Below are 23460 nucleotides of genomic sequence, written 5' to 3' on the forward strand. Positions count from 1 at the left end.
CAAACAGGGACACACATGCAGACACAGACAAGCTAGCGCTAATTCACTCTGCTGACAGGAAAGCACGGCAAACAACATCCATTATGGACACCCAGCTAATTGGTAGTGGGGAGGGGATGAGGGGAGGAGGGAGGAGAGAGGGAGAAAAAGAGGGGTATAAGGAAGGAGAAGAAGGAGGAGGAGAAGAAATAACAATGTAAACACAGTAAGGGAAGAACAAGCCTCTGTTTTCTGATGTTTGAGAGCAGGACTGTACTTATTGTCCTCCTTGCTTCCTTTGTCCATCTCCCCCACATTTCTCTCACCCTTCCCCTTCTTTCTTGACAGGTGAGCAGATACCTTGAGGACTCTGTCCCACGGTCCCCCCTCTCTTCTTCTCCACCCACTCTCTCTGTGACAAAAAAAACTTAGTTACAGTAACAGTGATCTCCAATACTTGAAATGTCACATGAATCTGAGCACAGAGACTAATAAACAGCTTCTATCTCCAGGCCATCAGACTGTTAAACAGTCACTAGTAGCCAGCCTCTGCCCAGTACCCTGCCCTGAGCCACATACACTGTTACTAGGCGAGTCCCACCTGGTACTCAACCCTGCACCTTAGAGACTGCTGCCCTATGTACATAGTCATCACTCACTGGTTACTTTAATCATGTTTACATACTTTTTTACCCACTTTATATGTATATACTGTATTGTAGTCATGGATCATACTATATAAATACTGCCGAACACACCTTTTATATTCATATACTGTCTATACACACCATTCACATATACACAGTATATATTTATATGTTTTGTACACTGCTGCTACTCGCTGTTTATTATCTATGCATAGTCACTTCACCCCTACCTACATGTACAAATTACCTCAACTAACCTGTACCCCTGCATATTGACTCGGTACCGGTACCCCCTGTATATAGCCTTGTTATTGTTATGTTATTGTGTTACTTTTAATTATTTTTTTATTTTATTTTTTACATTAGTTTATTTGGTAAATATTTTCTTAACTCTTCTTGAACTGCACTGTTGGTTAAGGGCTTGTATTCAGCATTTCACGGTTAGTTCTACACTTGTTGTATTCGGCGCATGTGACAAATAAAGTTTGATTTGATTTGATTGGATTTATATTCCAGACTCTGGTCCGGAAGTTAATTTACATAGCTCATTCTAAAATTTCTACTACTGTACACTACATTTTAGTGTATGTTTCGTAAGTTCATCTGGTGTAAATATGTATAGATTGTATTTGGATTACTGTTACAGTACTATTTGGGTTGTTAATTAGATTCGTTCCGACATTTCTTGATTTCTTCTTGAATATTTTTTTTGTGTACTGTTTAACACTACACTGCATTGTTAGGAGCTAGTAACATGAGCAATTTGCTGCACCCACTATAACATCTGCTAAACTGTGTATGCAACCACTAAAATTTGATTTGACACACCCAATGAAGTGATAAACGGGGTACGACCGTCTTACTGGCAGTGAACATTAAGGCCAAAGCCAAATAAAGATGGAGGCTGGGTTAGTGGCATTAAAAAAAAATGCTGTTCCCCTAGGTAGTCAGTTACACCTGGGAATAAATCTACTGGGTACTGATGAATGAAGCGGTGAGTGTATCGGAAAAATAAATATGTGTGTGTTGTGTGACATTGTGTTTTTGTGGATTGTGTTTAGGGTTCTCTGGAACCTGAAGGTTTTATAAATATGAGAAATGGGGAGAGAGAGAGAGAACAAGAACATGCTAAGGGGGAGCGAGAAAAGGCACCAGACAGACAGACAGACAGACAGACAGACAGACAGACAGACAGACAGACAGACAGACAGACAGACAGACAGACAGACAGACAGACAGACAGACAGACAGACAGACAGACAGACAGACAGACAGACAGACAGACAGACAGACAGACAGACAGACAGAGAAAGATGACAAGATAGAGAACAGTCGAGATGAGATGGATGTGCAGAATCAGAGTGTGAGATAAGAGGAAAGATAAAGAAGAAGAAAACAAAGTGAGGGAGGGGTGTAGAGGGCACAGCAGACATTGTTTACATTCTCTGATACATCATCCAACATTGGATTTATGTCATTATTTATTTATTTATGTCATTATCTCCAGCTACTGAGCAGACACAGATGGGCTACACACACACACACACACACACACACACACACACACACACACACACACACACACACACACACACACACACACACACACACACACACACACACACACACACACACACATTTTACCACATCAAAAGCACAGCAAAATATCCAGTGTTAAATCAACACTGAGAGTGTTAGATTTAACAATGAAAGTGTGGACCCATATAGACACTGAACAGTGTTGAATTAACACACTGCTTAGTGTAAAGCTTTATTTTCATTTCCCAGAGTGCCTTGCCTCATGAAGTCCTGTGGACTTCATCAAGTGAGATCCTAAGCAAATAATTAGCACAATACAATACATACAGTACCAGTCAAAAGTTTGGACACACCTACTCATTCAAGGGTTTTTGTTTATTTGAACTATTTTCTACATTGTAGAATAATAGTGAAAACATCAATACAATAAAATAACACATATGGAATCATGCCGTAACCAAAAAAAGTGTTAAACAAATCAAAATATATTTTAGATTTTTGATTCTTCAAAGTAGCCACCCTTTGCCTTGATGACAGCTTTGCACACTCTTGTCATTCTCTCAACCAGCTTCATGAGTCACCTGGAATGCATATATTTCGATTTTTGTATCACTTTTTTGATTACTACATGATTCTTTATGTGTTATTTCATAGTTTTGATATCTTCACTATTATGCTACAATGTAGAAAAAAGTAAAAATAAAGAAAAACCCTTGACTTGTATTTCATAAGGCCTTATTTTGAGGACCTAGTTTCACCCCAATACAGTGGCCTGAATCTCGTGGTTTACAGGCCACAGCAGGCCTGCAAGTCACATTATGCTGGCTTGCAAAGTGATGTGTAAATCCTATTGGAATCAAGCCAGAGTGAGGAAATCCAACCTTTGGAATTTTTTCTCACCCGCAACTTGCATTCAGAATGACTGCCAGGGTTGGGAGGATTAAACGATGAGACGACCTAAAGTATCTAAACTGGAACAACCATTTCAGTAATGGGTTCAATAAGTCCAAGTAACATATTTCATTAGTTTAGAAAATGTATGTAACGTATATTTGAGTAGCAAAAGATTAATTGATCAATGTACATGCAAAAACATTGATATTGAAACAAACAATTTAAAAAATCAACCTGCATTAGAGCACACTTGGAAATATGATAATGATGGGCGTGGTTTGGGTTAAACTATGGTATTAAAACCAACACTGTGGTTATTTTTACACCAATACGTGTTAATTTAACACTGACAGTGTTAATTGTTATGTTATACTGAAAAATCAACACTAGATAACACTGGCCAATTTGCTGTGTGAGTGAAAAATCATTCAATTCATTCCCATTAGAAGCTCAGAACGGTGCATTAGGTAATCCAAAATCTGCCATGGTAAATGACAGAAATATATTTAACATTTTCCATAACATAGAATATACATTAATAATCACATTTACTGTTAAAAATCAACAACAACAAAAAGTATTTAGTAATAATTAGCAATAATCATTTCTATATACTTCAAGGCATATAATCTAAATTAAGCTTAAACCCGCTTAAGCCCATTGGATAGACAAAATCAATATAACATATAGAAAAAAGCAGAGCTGTTAGGTACATAGCTTTGGTTTGGTGCCATTACTGCTGTTCCCAATGGCCAGTCCATTTCTGTCCAAAAGCCCTCAGTCCAGGCTCTGTCGTGATTCTCTTCCCTGGATGCTCTCATACTCTGGGGACTCAGTGTCTCTCTCAGAGGCTAAGTCCCTCACACCTGCAACTGTGTCACACTCAGAGGACCAGGTCTTAATGTTCAGAGCTGTGTACGTGTCAATGTTCTGGTCAGGACTGTTTGGGTCAGGTGTGTCCGCTGTGACATTACTTCCTGTGGATCTTCTCTTCAGTATAAGGACTAGAAGGCCTCCTAAAGCCAGGACAGCCACAACCCCCACAACAGGAGCCCAGACATACATTGCTTATCCGCTCGGTGTTGGTGGTGAGTCATTTACTTCTATGTTGAGGAACAAGGAAGAGGAGAGCGGAGCTCCCATCTCATTCCCAGCCTCACAGAAGTACTGGTCTTCAAGACTAATGCTGGGGATGGTGTAATTGTCTGTTCCAAGAGTGGTTGCCTCTTTTCACTGGGTCTAGGTACAAGTGGTTGGTTAGAAACTTTGGGTTGGTTATTTGATATCCATTCTTGTACCAGATGCATTATGGCGCCGACAGAGACGGTCGCCTCGCTTCGAGTTCTTAGGAAACTATGCAGTATTCTGTTTTTTATGTATTATTTCTTACATTGTTACACCAGGAAATCTTAAGTCGTATTATATATAGCCAGGAAGAACTATTGGATATAAGAGCAACGTCAACTTACCAACATTATGACCAGGAATACGACTTTCCCGAAGCGGATCCTCTGTTCGGACCACCACCCAGGACAATGGAGCTAATTCCAGTAGGCGCTCCCGAGTATACTACTAGCCAATGTCCAGTCTCTTGACAACAAGGTAGCCGAAATTCGAGCAAGAGTTGCCTTCCAGAGAGACATCAGAGATTGTAACATTTTCTGTTTCACGGAAATATGGCTCTCTCGGGAAATGTTGTCGGAATCGGTTCAGCCACCGGGCTTCTCTATGCATTGCGCCAACAGAGATAAACACCTCTCTGGGAAAAGGAAGGGCGGGAATGTATGCTTTATGATTAACGACTCATGGTGTAATCATAACAACATACAGGAACTCAAGTCCTTCTGCTCACCCGATCTAGAATTCCTTACAATCAATTCCCTGCCATTTTACCTACCAAGAGAATTCTCGTCAGTTATAGTCACAGCTGTGTACAGTCATGGCCAAAAGTTTTGAGAATGACACAAATATTTATTTTCACAAAGTCTGCTGCCTCAGTTTGTATGATGGCAATTTGCATATGCTGCAAAATGTTATGAAGAGTGATCAGATGAATTGCAATTAATTGCAAAGTCCCTCTTTGCCATGCAAATGAACTGAATCCCCCAAAAACATTTCCACTGCATTTCAGCCCTGCCACAAAAGGACCAGCTGACATCATGTCAGTGATTCTCTCGTTAACACAGATGTGAGTGTTGACGAGGACAAGACTGGAGATCAAATCAAATCAAATCAAATTTTATTTGTCACATACACATGGTTAGCAGATGTTAATGCGAGTGTAGCGAAATGCTTGTGCTTCTAGTTCCGACAATGCAGTAATAACCAACAAGTAATCTAACCTAACAATTCCACAACTACTACCTTATACACACAAGTGTAAAGGGATAAAGAATATGTACATAAAGATATATGAATGAGTGATGGTACAGAACGGCATAGGCAAGATGCAGTAGATGGTATAGAGTACAGTATATACATATGAGATGAGTAATGTAGGGTATGTAAACATAAAGTGGCATAGTTTAAAGTGGCTAGTGATACATGTATTACATAAAGATGGCAAGATGCAGTAGATGATATAGAGTACAGTATATACATATACATATGAGATGAGTAATGTAGGGTATGTAAACATTATATTAAGTGACATTGTTTAAAGTGGCTAGTGGTACATTTTTACATAATTTCCATCAATTCCCATTATTAAAGTGGCTGGAGTTGAGTCAGTATGTTGGCAGCGGCCACTAAATGTTAGTGGTGGCTGTTTAACAGTCTGATGGCCTTGAGATAGAAGCTGTTTTTCAGTCTCTCGGTCCCTGCTTTGATGCACCTGTACTGACCTCGCCTTCTGGATGATAGCGGGGTGAACAGGCAGTGGCTTGGGTGGTTGTTGTCCTTGATGATCTTTATGGCCTTCCTGTGACATCGGGTGGTGTAGGTGTCCTGGAGGGCGGGTAGTTTTCCCCCGGTGATGCGTTGTGCAGACCTCACTACCCTCTGGAGAGCCTTACGGTTGTGGGCGGAGCAGTTGCCGTACCAGGCGGTGATACAGCCCGACAGGATGCTCTCGATTGTGCATCTGTAGAAGTATGTGAGTGCTTTTGGTGACAAGCCGAATTTCTTCAGCCTCCCGAGGTTGAAGAGGCGCTGCTGCGCCTTCTTCACAACGCTGTCTGTGTGGGTGGACCAATTCAGTTTGTCCGTGATGTGTACACCGAGGAACTTAAAACTTTCCACCTTCTCCACTACTGTCCGTCGATGTGGATGGGGGGTGCTCCCTCTGCTGTTTCCTGAAGTCCACAATCATCTCCTTTGTTTTGTTGACGTTGAGTGTGAGGTTATTTTCCTGACACCACACTCCGAGGGCCCTCACCTCCTCCCTGTAGGCCGTCTCGTCGTTGTTGGTAATCAAGCCTACCACTGTAGTGTCGTCCGCAAACTTGATGATTGAGTTGGAGGCGTGCATGGCCACGCAGTCGTGGGTGAACAGGGAGTACAGGAGAGGGCTCAGAACGCACCCTTGTGGGGCCCCGGTGTTGAGGATCAGCGGGGTGGAGATGTTGTTACCTACCCTCACCACCTGGGGGCGGCCCGTCAGGAAGTCCAGGACCCAGTTGCACAGGGCGGGGTCGAGACCCAGCTTGATGACGAGTTTGGAGGGTACTAAGGTGTTAAATGCTGAGCTGTAGTCGATGAACAGCATTCTCACATAGGTATTCCTCTTGTCCAGATGGGTTAGGGCAGTGTGCAGTGTGGTTGCGATTGCGTCGTCTGTGGACCTATTGGGTCGGTAAGCAAATTGGAGTGGGTCTAGGGTGTCAGGTAGGGTGGAGGTGATATGGTCCTTGACTAGTCTCTCATAGCACTTCATGATGACGGAAGTGAGTGCTACGGGGCGGTAGTCGTTTAGCTCAGTTACCTTAGCTTTCTTGGGAACAGGAACAATGGTGGCCCTCTTGAAGCATGTGGGAACAGCAGACTGGGATAAGGATTGATTGAATATGTCCTTAAACACACCAGCCAGCTGGTCTGCGCATGCTCTGAGGACGCGGCTGGGAATGCCGTCTGGGCCTGCAGCCTTGCGAGGGTTAACACGTTTAAATGTTTTACTCGGCTGCAGTGAAGGAGAGCCCGCAGGTTTTGGTAGCGGGCCGTGTCAGTGGCACTGTATTGTCCTCAAAGCGAGCAAAAAAGTTATTTAGCCTGTCTGGGAGCAAGACATCCTGGTCCGCAACGGGGCTGGTTTTCTTTTTGTAATCCGTGATTGACTGTAGACCCTGCCACATACCTCTTGTGTCTGAGCTGTTGAATTGCGACTCTACTTTGTCTCTATACTGGGACTTAGCTTGTTTGATTGCCTTGCGGAGAGAATAGCTACACTGTTTGTATTCGGTCATGTTTCCGGTCACCTTGCCCTGGTTAAAAGCAGTGGTTCGCGCTTTCAGTTTCACGCGAATGCTGCCATCAATCCACGGTTTCTGGTTTGGGAATGTTTTAATCATTGCTGTGGGTACGACATCGTCAATGCACTTTCTAATGAACTCGCTCACCGAATCAGCGTATTCGTCAATATTGTTGTTGGACGCAATGCGGAACATATCCCAATCCACGTGATCGAAGCAGTCTTGAAGCGTGGAATCAGATTGGTCGGACCAGCGTTGAACAGACCTGAGCGAGGGAGCTTGTTGTTTTAGTTTCTGTTTGTAGGCTGGAAGCAACAAAATGGAGTCGTGGTCAGCTTTTCCGAAAGGAGGGCGGGGGAGGGCCTTATATGCGTCGCGGAAGTTAGTATAACAATGATCCAAGGTTTTACCAGCCCTGGTAGCACAATCGATATGCTGATAGAATTTAGGGAGTTTTGTTTTCAGATTAGCCTTGTTAAAATCCCCAGCTACGATGAATGCAGCCTCAGGGTGTGTGGTTTCCAGTTTACAAAGAGTCAGATAAAGTTCGTTCAGGGCCATCGATGTGTCTGCTTGGGGGGGGGGATATATACGGCTGTGATTATAATCGAAGAGAATTCCCTTGGTAGATAATGCGGTCGACATTTGATTGTGAGGAATTCTAGATCAGGTGAACAGAATGACTTGAGTTCCTGTAAGTTGTTATGATCACACCACATCTCGTTAATCATAAGGCATACACCCCCGCCCCTCTTCTTACCAGAAAGATGTTTGTTTCTGTCGGCACGATGCGTGAAGAAACCAGCTGGCTGCACCGACTCCGTTAGCGTCTCTTGAGTGAGCCATGTTTCCGTCAAGCAGAGAACGTTACAATCCCTGATGTCTCTCTGGAATGTTACCCGTGCTCGGATTTCATCAACCTTATTGTCAAGAGACTGGACATTGGCGAGTAGTATGCTAGGGAGTGGAGCGCGATGTGCCCGTCTCCGAAGCCTGACCAGGAGACCGCTTCGTTTGCCCCTTTTTCGGCGTCGCTTAGGGTCGCCGGCTGGGATCAGATCCATTGTATTGGGTGGAAGGCAAAACACTGGATCCGCTTCGGGAAAGTCATATTCCTGGTTGTAACGATGGTGAGTTGACATTGCTCTTATATTCAGTAGTTCCTCCCGACTGTATGTAATGAAACCTAAGATTACCTGGGGTACCAATGTAAGGAATAACACATAAAAAAACAAAATACTGCATATTTTCCTAGGAACGCGAAGCGAGGCGGCCATCTTGGTCGGCGCCGGAAGTGTTGATCACTCTGTCATGCTGATTGAGTTCGAATAACAGACTGGAAGCTTCAAAGGGAGGGTGGTGCTTGGAATCATTGTTCTTCCTCTGTCATCCATGGTTACCTGCAAGGAAACACGTGCCGTCATCATTGCTTTTCACAAAAAGGGCTTCACATGCAAAGATATTGCTGCAAGTAAGATTGCACCTAAATCAACCATTTATCGGATCATCAAGAACTTCAAGGACAGCGGTTCAATTGTTGTGAAGAAGGCTTCAGGACGCCCAAGAAAGTCCAGCAAGCGCCAGGACCGTCTCCTAAAGTTGATTCAGCTGCAGGATCGGGGCACCACCAGTACAGAGCTTGCTCAGGAATGGCAGCAGGCAGGTGTGAGTGCATCTGGACGCACAGTGAGGCGAAGACTTTTGGAGGATGGCCTAGTGTCAAGAAGGGCAGCAAAGAAGCCACTTCTCTCCAGGAAAAACATCAGGGACAGACTGATATTCTGCAAAAGGTACAGGGATTGGACTGCTGAGGACTGGGGTAAAGTAATTTTCTCTGATGAATCCCCTTTCCGATTGTTTGGGGCATCTGGAAAAAAGCTTTGTCCGGAGAAGACAAGGTGAGCGCTACCATCAGTCCTGTGTCATGCCAAAAGTAAAGCATCCTGAGACCATTCATGTGTGGGGTTGCTTCTCAGCCAAGGGAGTGGGGTCACTCACAATTTTGCCTAAGAACACAGCCATGAATAAAGAATGGTACCAACACATCCCCCGAGAGCAACTACTCCCAACCATCCAGGAACAGTTTGGTGACGAACAATGCCTTTTCTAGCATGATGAAACACCTTGCCATAAGGCAAAAGTGATAACTAAGTGGCTCGGGGAACAAAACATCGATATTTTGGGTCCATGGCCATGAAACTCCCCAGACCTTAATCCCATTGAGAACTTGTGGTCAATCCTCAGGAGGCGGTACTCATTTTGTAAATATACGCAATGTGCTTAATATTAGGAAAGTTGTAAAATAAATACAGTCGGCCTAGCCTATAGAAAGCTGATCCTCCTCTTTTCAGTAGAGGCCATCACTCTGTTTTCTCAAGCAATTGCATAGCCTATTGAAATGTTGCTCAACATGAGCTCATGGGCTCTCATGAAGTGTTTGATTAGATTTTTGAAACATTTGCATTGATGTCAGAGTGATTAGAGGGCCAATAGAGTGCTGAGTACCAGGCAGTTAGCAAGTTTGGTGGACTACTAATGAGCATCAGCAGCATCAGAGTTTGGAAAAGCCGAATTACTGTGACTAAATGGTCACGTGGACTTTGACTGCCTTCATGACTCGGGACCGCCGGTGTGGCAGTGATATGGTCACCGCAACAGTTCTAATTCTCAGCTCTGTGATTCTTAGGGTGGAGTGACCGCTCTATTTTTCAGGGTACTCCACATGACCTGCATACCCTGGGTCTCTGTTCAGTTCCTCAGGGATCGATTTATCCTTCCACATATCATTTTTTTAAATGTATTTCACCTTTATTTAACCAGGTAGGCTAGTTGAGAACAAGTTCTCATTTACAACTGCGACCTGGCCAAGAAAAAGCAAAGCAGTGCGACACAAACAACGACACAGAGTTACACATGGAATAAACAAACGTACAGTCAATAACACAATAGAAATCTATATACAGTGTGTGCAAATGAGGTAAGATTAGGGAGGTAAGGCAATAAATAGGCCGTAGTGGCGAAATAATTACAATTTAGCAATTAAACACTGGAGTGATAGATGTGCAGAAGATGAATGTGCAAGTAGAGATACTGGGGTGCAAAGGAGCAAAAAAATAAATAACAATATGGGGATGCGGTAGTTGGATGGGCTATTTACAGATGGGCTATGTACAGGTGCAGTGATCTCTGAGCTGCTCTGACAGCTGATGCTTAAAGTTAGTGAGGGAGATATGAGTCTCCAGCTTCTGTGATTTTTGCAATTCGTTCCAGTCATTGGCAGCAGAGAACTGGAAGGAAAGGTGGCCAAATTAGGAATTGGCTTTGGGGGTGACTAGTGAAATATACCACCCGTGCTACGGGTGGGTGCTGCTATGGTGACCAGTGAGCTGAGATAAGGTGGGGCTTTACCTAGCAAAGACTTATAGATGACCTGGAGCCAGTGGGTGTGGCGACGAATATGAAGCGAGGGCCAACCAACAAGAGCATACAGGTCGCAGTGGTGGGTAGTATATGGGGCTTTGGTGACAAAAATGGCACTGTGATCAATACATGTAGGACTAAACCAGAGAGTTGATGTGACAATATTAGAACCACTGCTATAAGTGCAGGATATGTCCACTGATGAGTGCTTTAAAGCACACATTTTCCTGTTGGCGTATGTCACTCTGTTACAGTTCTGACCCACGACACAAACTGCAGGAGAGCGAAGATCTTCATAGCTTTTTCACAGCACAGCAGTGGCTGTATACAGTATTAGACCAAACAGAGTATTCTTGTGCAGTGGGCCACAGTTGAGAGTGTCTCTTCTTGTACCAGATGTAGATGGAGTTGTCACTCAGAGTACAGGTGGTACTGCAAGTCAGTACATCTCTCTGTCCTTCTGTCATTGTAGTACCTGTAGGTATCACCTTCACCTGAAGACTTTAAGTAAAAGCTGTGACAGAGACTCTGGGAATTCCATTATATTTCCCTCCATTTAGATTTGTCCAGAATCTGAACCAGCACATAGCCAAGTCACTCTCTCTCTCAGGTCTGTGATTCTCAGGGTGCAGTCACTCTCCTTATCACCATGGTACTCCACACAACCTGTATACTCTGGCATTTGACTGAGATCTTCAGAAAAGGGACATTTATTAAACCAGAAGACATTTGTGACTTTAGCACCACTGGGATATGTGTAAGTGCAGGGCAGGTCCACTGACAACCCCTTCAAAGCACAGCTATTGTCTTGTCGGTAAGTCACACTCCAGCCATCTTGACCCAATACCACTACAACACAGTCACACAACACACAATTATTTCACCATCTCACAGTGAACTCTTGATGAACATTTTATGAACATTTTAGTATGAATTGATACTTAAGTCGAACAAGACTGTGAAAAAAGAATGAGGCCATAGCTACCTGCCACAGACGAGAGAAAAAACAAAGAATACACTTCCTGATGTTTCTAAGGTCTCCCACCTTAGAAACATACAGATAGTCAACTAAACACAGTTTATAGCTGCTGAACAACTCAACCTGATCCTTACAAGAAAGGGTTAGCAATCGCTACTTGAACAATATGTAGCACTCTATGAAATATGTTTCCCCATTGAGAATAACCTGTTAATTCTAAGAACTAGCATTTCAAGTATACTTAACGAGTGAGGGGAGATGTGGATCTGGTCAGTGTGCATACTGGCAGTGCATGACAACATAGCCTATAGTAAATTAGGTGTCTGTGGTTGGCACAAGCAGTCAGTGGACGACCTGGTAATGCAGACATAGCTTCCTTCTGACCTTCTGGCCTTAATAATAGTTCCACACTTTGAATTTCTCTGGCCCTGTACGCACTTGACAGAATGGTTGTGATACAATTGATATTTTTGTGATACAACGGACAGTTTGTCCAAGATGTTTACACAACCATTCTGTGGTGTCTCCACAATACTTACTGTATTTTTGTACAAAGAAAACTCTCTGCTGTATCACAACAGCTGTGCCAAATGCATTGTACATTAGTTGTACAACTTGCATGTGTACAGGCCTGAGTCTCTCTCTTTCTCTCTGTCTTGCATTTTAACACACATTGACAATGATCTCCTTCTTCGGCGGTAGGAGTGTTATAGATTAATTCTCAGAGCATCCCAAAGATAAACTCATAAACAAACAGACAAGCCCAGAATGAACCGCTCAGTCTGGAAACACGGCTGGAAAACTCCCATGAAAACTAACCAAAACACAAACCATAATTCACAGAGCAGGATGCTCCATCTGTAGCTGGTTTATTTCTCAATAAGCATGTAATTTGTCCTCCACTAGATGCAGAAACAGTGTAAACACATTTGCATACGCCAATACGCATTTCAATAAGAATGAGAGATGACATAAAGGTGTTGAGAAAGAAAAGAAAGAAAGAACATATCCTTCATCTTTCTATCTCTCTCTCCTCCCTTGTAGGACAGATGCTGTGTTGAGGCCGTAACAAAGGCCTGGGGTGAGTGTCTAACTGAGCTGTGTTCTAGGCTGAGAGGCCAGAGGCCTGGGGGAATAATGGTTATTAGTAAGTTGAAAAATGTCCTCATCACAAAAAGCCTCAGACAGTAATAAATGAAATAGTTGTAGAAAACACATTAATCCACGCTAGTGTGCATGTGTGTGTGTGTGTGTGTGTGTGTGTGTGTGTGTGTGTGTGTGTGTGTGTGTGTGGAGAGTTTTGGGGATGGGGGGCCTGAAAAGGTTGTGTGAGCGCTATAGCGGAAGAAAGTGAGAGCTAGCAACCCACCGTCAAAGCAAAAGTACCCTCTTGCTCACTCTTTCACACGCTCTCTCTACCTCGCCCACATTCTCGCTCCTCTCTTCTCTCTCCTCCCTCACCTCTCACTCTTCTCCCTCTCCACTCTCTATCCCCCATGTTTCCCTCTCTTTCCAAACTGTGTATATTTGGGGCTGTCTATAGGGAGGTAGGGGTCGTTATTAATCTTGCTGCCTCTCTTAGCTTCAGGCATAACAGCAGGGCAGAATCTCTGTGTGTGTGTGTGTGTGTGTGTGTGTGTGTGTGTGTGTGTGTGTGTGTGTGTGTGTGTGTGTGTGTGTGTGTGTGTGTGTGTGTGTGTGTGTGTGTGTGTGTGTGTGTGTGTGTGTGTGTGTGTGTGTGTGTGTGTGTGTGTGTGTGAATAAGCAGGAGAGAGGTTTTGGTTGTGAATGAAACTGTTATGGTGTGTGAGTAAAATGTGTGTGAGAATGTGAGTGGATGCTTGTGTGTGTGTGTGTGTGTGTGTGTGTGTGTGTGTGTGTGTGTGTGTGTGTGTGTGTGTGTGTGTGTGTGTGTGTGTGTGTGTGTGTGTGAGAGAGAGAGAGAGAGAGAGAGAGAGAGAGAGAGAGAGAGAGAGAGAGAGAGAGAGAGAGAGAGACAGAGAGAGAGAGAGACAGAGAGAGAGAGAGAGAGAGAGAGAGAGAGAGAGAGAGAGAGAGAGAGAGAGAGAGAGAGAGTGTGTGTACTTTGTCATGATGGATCACGAGAAACGCACATTCTTAACACACTCACACAAAACAGAAACCTGTGAAAAATGAAGAGCAGAGAAAAAGAGAGGAGGGGAGGGGACAGCGGAGGAAGAGGAGACGGAGAATGAGAAATAAATAAGGGGGGACAGAGAAAGGGAGTATGAGAAGAAGGAGAAAAATATTGAGGGACAGAGAGGCAAAAGAGAGGGGGAGAGAGAGACAGAGAGACAGAGAGACAGAGAGCGAGAGGGAGAGCGAGAGAGATAGAGAGAAAGAAGAGGGGAGAGTTTTTTGTTTCTCATGAACTCATTAAGCGTTGTCCTCTCTGCCCTCTCTCCTGCACTCCCACAATGCTGAACAGTGGCGTGCATCAATAACGCCTGTGACAGCATGAGGAGGACGGGTCAGACAAGCAACCACCATCACCATGGCAACCATCACCACTTCCATCGCCACGACAACAATCTCTGTGGCACACAGGGGAGTCCCCTTCCTCGGTCCTTGCCACTGCTGGCAGGCAGCTCTCTGGGTTGAGAACCAGTGGTTCTCAAAACTCTCCTCAGGGACCCCCATACATTTCACAATTTTGGTGTAGCCCTGAACTAAGTCACCTGATTCACCTATTCAAGGGCTTGATGATTAATTAACAAGTTAAATCAGGTGTGTGAGCTCTGGAATAGATGAAATACATGGAACGGCTGGGGATCCCCGAGGAGAGGTTTGAGAACCACTGTCCTAAACCACAGGTCCATGGTCAGACATAAGTTTAGTCATCCTAATGGTAAAGGTTATGGTTTGGGTAGGTTGGATCTGATCCTAGATCTGTGGCTATGGGACACGCCTACCTTGCTCTAACCGGGAGCAACACGACAGAGGTCCACTAAAACTGGGCTCCGTCTAAGACCTGCATTACGCTTTTTGAAGTACTCACACAATGCATTGAATTAAGTTTACTCTCATGTTAATATTCATTCATTTAATTAATTCATTAAAGGTCGTTTAAATGTTAACAGTCCCTGTCGCAGCGTTTGTCAGATCTGTCACCGTAACGTTTCTTGCATCTCAACGAGGCCATGTGTCTGCCGCGCATGAACGTGTGTCGTCCTATTGATGAAGGGAAGAAAATGTAGGCAATTTCTTGTCAGATAATAAAACTAAAATTGTTTTAAAAATACCTTTTGAATCCGATGTTATTGTTTGAATGGGCAAATTACAGCATATTATGGCCTTTAGGGAAGGCGCAATCTCAGGTAAAATGGCTTGATATTATTGTCTGGTCGGGTTGGCTGCTGTGACAAACATTTGATTCCACTGGGAAAGTGGTTATTTGTGTAGCCCTAGTTGCGGGAGTGAGGGAGCTACTACTATTGGCTTTATAAAGAGAGAAAAGTGAAAGCGAAAAAGAGAGAGAGGGGAATATGTCCCAGGCAATTGGCAATACAACCAAATAATGGCCTCTAGAAGACATATTGTGAAGGTGGTGGCCGTTTGCATCGAGCAGACGATACGGAGTTAAATATCATATCTAATTATCATGTTTTTAAAATAAATCATATTGCGGTTGTTAAGAGGACTGTCAGATCTGTGTTCGTTTCACGCGCCTCTTGATAGATGTGAAGCGACGAACCCGGGGCTCAGGCCCACGGAGCTCGCGAGAGGGATATTTCCTTTAGGGCTGAAAACAAGGAAAGGAGGAGCGGATCGCGGACGGTTAAACCAATCAAATGGTTGTAAGGGAATGGATGTGCGAATTCAACCAATGAAAAGGCAAATAGTGATCTTTACCCCACGTGGGGTGTGAGTCCCAAACAACACCGACCTTGCATTGAAGCTGGTCTGGCCAATCAGGGAAAAATAAGGTGTTAATCTCGGTACGGATTGGTTCACAATTTCATACAGTCCCTCAGTCATCTGGTTTGTACCATTTGTTAACCCCTTACTACCACAGGAACATAGCATAGTAAGCAAATGGTTTTACAGCCTAAAATTAGCTATTAGTAGACCAAATGAAATAATGTGGATTAATTATTTAGACCACAGATGTGGTTAGTTAGAAAAACTTAGACACAACAACATGTCAAAAAATAAAGACATATTCAATCTAGAAGAAAGAGTTTGGTCTTGCATAGCCCAAGTCAATCCCAGATGTTTTTCAGCTCACTAGAAAGGAAAGCAGGTGTTGAACAAGTAGCCTAAGCAAGTAGGCAAAGGCAAGAGAGAAACCTGATAGCAGGTGATGGTGCAAGATAAGGACACTTAGTTAGTGTTAGTGTAAGAACCGGTTGCTTAATTTAGACTGTGTTTCTGTTTCCTATCAAAAGAAAGCCTTATACCTATTAGGTGGCATGGTGTCCATACAGTGTAATAGCCGTTCCTCTAGCCTAGCGAAAACCATACAGGTTGCCATCCCTGGGTGGCCTTATGTAGGCTTTTACTAATGGTGAATGCATGCTGAGCAATCAGGCTATAGTGCCTTATTGGCTGACATATTATCAGCATCAGATTTAGCTTTGTAGGCTATTTCACTATGTCCCTCGCTGTAATCTTTCCATTTTTAAGGGAAGGGACACATTGATAGGTCGTTGTTCAGCTCTCTCTCTCGCCATTTAATTGCAGTGATGATTTAAGGCAGATAACGTCCACGTGTTAACATCTTTGAGTTCACTTCTTACGTTTCTGGAAGGCCCCCATTAACGACGCTGAGGGCAATAAAACAGCGATTAAAAATAGTTTAGAGATTCCTGCCTTCCCCTCCTGTGCTGCTCAGTCACACAGGCACCAAGTCTGACAAACCAAGCATCAATCTTTTTATTTTCTTTAAAAACATATTCTGGTTCCTCCAAGGGTCTGGCTGTATGGTAGGATAGCTTAATACTGCCTCTTAGTGGAGACATGTGGAACTACAGCTGTCAGACGTGGCCCTCATCTGGTCTGCTGATTAACAAACAGAACCCTCGTAGTGTGTTTGTGCCCAAGTGTGTGTGTGTGTGTGTGTGTGTGTGTGTGTGTGTGTGTGTGTGTGTGTGTGTGTGTGTGTGTGTGTGTGTGTGTGTGTGTGTGTGTGTGTGTGTGTGTGTGTGTGTGTGTGTGTGTGTGTGTGTGTGAGAGAGAGAGAGAGAGAGAGAGAGAGAGAGAGAGAGAGAGAGAGAGAGAGAGAGAGAGAGAGAGAGAGAGAGAGAGAGAGAGAGAGAGAGAGAGAGAGAGAGAGAGAGAGAAAGAAAGAGCCTATCGACAGTGTTAGACTGACAGAGGAGAACAGAGATCAGCTTTCTTTCATCCGGCCCGTCCCAAAAGTGTGTCCCTATGGATAGGAGCAGGGTTTGGGAGAGGGGGTAGAGTGAAAGAGGAGAAAGAGGGGTCGCGGCAAATGAAAGAGAGATGGTTTGCTGTCAGTTATAAATGGGAAACGGAGAAAGAGATTGAGTGAGGATGAGAGAGAAGGGGATGGAGTCTAGGAGGGAGGAAGGAGGGAGATATCAGAGTGTGAAAGGAAAGGAGGAGAAGAACATAATGATGAAGAGATGGTAGTAGGCCGAGAAAGGAGAGTAAAATACAGAATGACAGAAGAGTGGTTGTGAGAGAGGGAGAAAAGGACAGTGGAGAAGGGATGAGGCTAGTAGAGGGGTGGGGTACGGTAGAGAGGGTGAGGATGAGTGCGGGAGGGAGTAGAGGGTAAGGCTGACAGAGAGAGAAAATGAGTGAGGAGAAGGTGAGGCTGAGAATGGGAAAGGGGTGAGAGGGTTAGGATGAGGGAAGAGGATGACACAGAGAGAGAGAGAGAGAGAGAGAGAGAGAGAGAGAGAGAGAGAGAGAGAGAGAGAGAGAGAGAGAGAGAGAGATAAATGAGGGAGGAGAAGGTGAGGCTGAGAATGGGAAAGAGGTAAGGGAGTGCTGAGGTATGATAATGATAGGGGTGAGAGAGGGAGGTGGTGGGGTGAGAGAGGGAGGAGGAAATAGGAGTAGGGGTGTTGGCGAGCACCCCGCAGACCAGGGAAATGGCAGAATAGCACTTTAATAGGCTAGAAAAGACTGGGGGCTGTTAACTCTAACATTTTATTTTTAAACTCTGTCTCTCTCCCCCTCTCTGTCTTTATCTGCACTGTGCTCTCCTTCCTCATTTTCTCTTATTCTCTCCCCTTTCTCATTCTGTCTTCTCATACTTTAACTCTCTCTCCCCTTTCTCCCTGTAAGTTCACATACCCTCTCTCTCTCTCCCTCCTTCAACTCCCTCCCCCCTTTCTCTCCATCTCTTCCTCTCCATCATCCTCCCTCTCTCTCTCCCTCCCTCGTTTTTCCTTGGAGGAGGTGTAATGGTAGCTATTTGAGTGTCATCAGAGGAGCGCAGTTATGGCTTCTAATGGCTTCTAAAGAACCATTCTACAGTTGCCACGGTGAAAGTGGCACAGCCGCCATCCCACAATAACATCTGGTTGGCCATCGACAGCCGTTGCTGTGCCAACGGCAGTGAAAGCGACGGAACATCAACAGACGATGACATCGCCCCCCGGCCACAGAGAAGAGCTAATGGCGCGTGGGATAAGGTCCACATGAGGATGAAATATAATGGTGATGATAATAAAAATAGAATAATATAGTAAATAGAAGAATACTTTTTATTAAATAATATTTATTGTTATTAAAGTGTGTGGGTGTGTGTGCTTGAGTATGTGTGTGCTTCTACTCCTTGATGAGGGCTCAGGTATGCTAATGTGAGGTTCTGATTTCCAATTCATCTCTGTTATTTCCTAGGTAAAGAGTATTGTGTTCACCCTGTGTAGTCACACGCACGCACACGCACGCACACACACACACACACACACACACACACACACACACACACACACACACACACACACACACACACACACACACACACACACACACACACACACACACACACACACACACACACACACACACACACAACCAGATTGCCTTACCAAGAGTATCAATTGACTTAGAATGAAGAGACATCCCAAAGACATGTCAGTCCGCAGCAGCAGATGAATGCTAGTTAGAATCTAGTCTGGTGAATATCTCTCTGGGCTATCAGGTGGATGTCCACTTTTATTAAAGTTATTTTTTTGTCCCAGGTTGATTTCATATTCTATGTCATCTACCATAAGTAGGGCCATTCCTTAAGCTTCCAGTTGCCCACTATGGTGAATAAAAAAATACAAAATATATCTAATTATATCTCAAGAGATTGATAACAACAGTTTTATCTAAATAGACCTAGCTGTAGACCTGCGCTATAGTGCGATAAAAATGTAAAGGCAATGTTCCCGCTTTCGAGGAGAACGCATTCACTGTAAACACTGCATATGTCGGCTCAATCAGAAATGACCTATAAATGTCAATCGCGCTACAGCACTGATCTTCAGGGCTGCAGATTGAATCAAGTCCTTCATCTGTCTGTGACGTCCTCAAAATGGATTGTTGTCTTGTTCAAGCTTTCAGTGTGTGTAGGAAGAGCTCCCTCTGGTGGCCTTGTTGGGAGCTGACTAGTGTTTTATCTGCTGTACCACAGACCTTGAGTCTCAGTGACTGATCACACGGTTAAATGGGTAGGCATTCACCTGATCTGTCCAAGACAAGGTTATGGTTTGTGGTTGTAGCTCCGTCATGTAGTGTGTGGGTATGTGTGTGTGTCCATACATCAGTGTTTGCATGTGGCCAGCAGGTCCAGTCTGTGTCGCAGAAAGAGTAAATAGATGGAGGAGTAGTTTATCATGAACTCTTGGACTGTCCTCTCACCGAAGTTTGTGTGTGTGTGTCATTCCTATGTGTGTGTTGTGCGTGCATTTGGTTAGTCACTAGCAGATGGACTTTGTGTGTGTGTGTATGTACAGTTGATGTCGGAAGTTTACATACACCTTAGCCAAATACATTTAAACTCAGTTTTTCACAATTCCTGACATTTAATCCTAGTAAAAATTCCCTGTCTTAGGTCAGTTAGGATCACCACTTTATTTTAAGAATGTGAAATGTCAGAATAATAGTAGAGAGAATGATTTATTTCAGCTTTTATTTCTTTCATCACATTCCCAGTGGGTCAGAAGTTTACATACACTCAATTACTATTTGGTAGAATTGCCTTTAAAATTGTTTAACTTGGGTCAAACGTTTCGTGTAGCCTTCCACAAGCTTCCCACAATAAGTTGGGTGAATGTTGGCCCATTCCTCCTGACAGAACTGGTGTAACTGAGTCAGGTTTGCAGGCCTCCTTGCCCGGCACACGCTTTTTCAGTTCTGCCCACAAATTTTCTATAGGATTGAGGTCAGGGCTTTGTGATGGCCACTCCAATACCTTGACTTTGTTGTCCTTAAGCCATTTTGCCACAACTTTGGAAGTATGCTTGGGGTCATTGTCCATTTGGAAGAGTCATTTGCGACCAAGCTATAACTTCCTGACTGATGTCTTCAGATGGTGCTTCAATATATCCACATCATTTTCTAACCTCATGATGCCATCTATTTTGTGAAGTGCACCAGCCCCTCCTGCAGCAAAGCACCCCCACAACATGATGCTGCTACCCCCGTGCTTCACGGTTGGGATGGTGTTCTTCGGCTTGCAAGCCTCCCCCCTTTACCTCCAAACATAACGATGGTCATTACGGCCAAACAGTTCTATTTTTGTTTCATCAGACCAGAGTACATTTCTCCAAAAAGTACAATCTTTGTCCCCATGTGCAGTTGCAAACCGTAGTCTGGCTTTTTTATGGCGGTTTTGGAGCAGTGGCTTCTTCCTTGCTGAGCAGCCATTCAGGTTATGTCGATATAGGACTCGTTTTACTGTGGATATAGATACTTTTGTACTTGTTTCCTCCAGCATCTTCACAATGTCCTTTGCTGTTGTTCTGGGATTGATTTGCACTTTTCGCACCAAAGCACATTCATCTCTAGGAGACAGAACGCATCTCCTTCCTGAGCGGTATGACGGCTGCGTGGTCCCATGGTGTTTATACTTGCGTACTGTTGTTAGTACAGATGAACGTGGTACCTTCAGGCATTTGGAAATTGCTCCCAAGGATGAACCAGACTTGTAGAGGTCTACAATTTTTTTTCTGAGGTCTTGGCTGATTTCTTTGGAAATTCCCACGATGTCAAGCAAAGAGGCACTGAGTTTGAAGGTAGGCCTTGACATACTTCCACAGGTACACCTCCAATTGACTCAAATTATGTCAATTAGCCTATCAGAAGCTTCTAAAGCCATGACATCATTTTCTGGAATTTTCCAAGCTGTTTAAAGGCACAATCAACTTAATGTATGTAAACTTCTGACCCACTGGAATTGTGATACAGTGAATTATAAGTGAAATAATCTGTCTGTAAACAATTGTTGAAAAAATGACTTGTGTCATGCACAAAGTAGATGTCCTAACCGACTTGCCAAAACTATAGTTCGTTAACAAGAAATTTGTGGAGTGGTTGAAAAACTAGTTTTAATGACTCCAACCTAAGTGTATGTAAACTTCCGACTTCAACTGTTTGTGTGTGTGTGTGTGTGTGTGTGTGTGTGTGTGTGTGTGTGTGTGTGTGTGTGTGTGTGTGTGTGTGTGTGTGTGTGTGTGTCTCTCTCTCTCTGTGTGTGTGTGTGTGTGTGTGTGTGTGTGTGTGTGTGTGTGTGTGTGTGTGTGTGTGTGTGTGTGTGTGTGTGTGTGTGTGTGTGTGTGTGTGTGTGTGTGTGTGTGTGTGTGTGTGTGTAACTCGTCAGGGGGAGGGGTAACGGGTGGTAGATTAGCTAGGTTGGGATCACTGGGAGAAGGATTAGAAGGGTTAAGGAATGGACACGTCTGTTTACTATCCAAATACGCTTTAACACACACATAGGGCCCTACTTTGATCAACAACTCCTTGTTGGTACACCAGGGGAGAAAAGATGACGTGATGATTAGTGCTCTCACTAAAATAGGAACAAGACACATTATGTTGCTCTCTATTTCCACTCTCCCCCTTCTTTCTTTCTCTCTGTCAACTTTTCCCCTTTCCTCCCTCTCTCTGTTATTCACATTTATTTCAAATTCATCCCTTTTTCCCTTTCTCTCCCTCCCTTTTTTTCTCTCCTTCTCTCTATCTCTCTGTTTCCTTCTCTCACACACGTGTTCCATTAAAGCTGACCCACAGAACTTGGAATCAGAGATGGTGTGTAACCATACTCTGCCCAGGCAGGTAAGGAGAGCTGCACTCGGGCCACTGCCACAGAGGCACAGGGTGGGCTCTGGTTACCCGACACTCACTGTATGTGTGTGTGTGTGTGTGTGTGTGTGTGTGTGTGTGTGTGTGTGTGTGTGTGTGTGTGTGTGTGTGTGTGTGTGTGTGTGTGTGTGTGTGTGTGTGTGTGTGTGTGTGTGTCTACGCATTGTTTCTGGTTACCTTGGCTTTGTCACTCCACCTCTCTTGTCAAGGCAAGAAGTAGAGAGCAGAATAAAGCGCAAAGCCAGATAAAGACAGGAGTACATACACAGCCGCCACGTCAGCGAGAGACAGAGAGAAAGGAGGAGAGAGATACAAAGAAAGAGGGAAAGACTAAAGAGTACTAAAGCATGCGTTCCATCACCTTGCTGTAGTGTAAAGATGAAGGGTTTATGTTTGAGTGCTTAGGAGTTGGGGAAGGAAAAGGGTGTTGCGCCGCTCTAGGGCCTCACTGAGATCTCAGGGTGGAACCTTTTTAATCAAAAGATGTGCATATTTAAGGAACGTGCAGATCAAACTTGCTTCTGGTCAAGAAGGAAACTGGAATGTGAATAAAGGCAGAGGTGTGAAAGAAGAGGAGAAGAAAAACTAACGGAAGACAACGTGAGAGGCAGAAAGTGACAGAGTGGTAAAAAGAGAGGGAGAGAGATGAAGTGAATGAGAAGGTAAGGACCAACTACAATCCACATGCAATCAAGCTCTCCAACACATGCTCTCTGATTACAACCTCATTGACGCCTGGCAAGCACATAATCCAAAAGCATACACTTTCTATTCAAACAGGCATAAAACATTCTTCCGAATTGATTTTATATTATTATCTACACCTCTACTTTCTTAAAATTAAGAAAATTGAAATGAGACATATGAGATTGTCTGATCACCATGCTTACTACTGGCAACTACACATTTCAGAATCTCCTAAAAGAGCTATAAGATGGCGTTTCAACGTTTCATTACTACACAATCCTACATTCTGTGATAAATTAGAAATTTAACTAAATGAATTCATAATGATCAGTAAAAATTCAGTTGATGACTTCTATGGGATGCCACCAAAGGTTTTCATAAAAATAATGCAACTGCATTTGCATCTGGGTTGAATAAACCACAAGTAGAGAAGATATCAGAATTCAAAATGTTGTTAACTGCATTAGAGCGTTCTCAATAAACACTTTTTTTTAGCTAATACTCTTTCCAAAGTCATGATAGAACTTAATTTATTGATGAGACAGAGAGAAGAATTTGCAATCCATTGAGTTAGACTCAACCATTACTTCCATGGTAATCTTCCCAGTTCTTTATTGGCCAA

This window comes from Salvelinus namaycush, chromosome 35 (genome assembly GCF_016432855.1).
Source record: "Salvelinus namaycush isolate Seneca chromosome 35, SaNama_1.0, whole genome shotgun sequence".
NCBI lineage: Eukaryota > Metazoa > Chordata > Actinopteri > Salmoniformes > Salmonidae > Salvelinus > Salvelinus namaycush.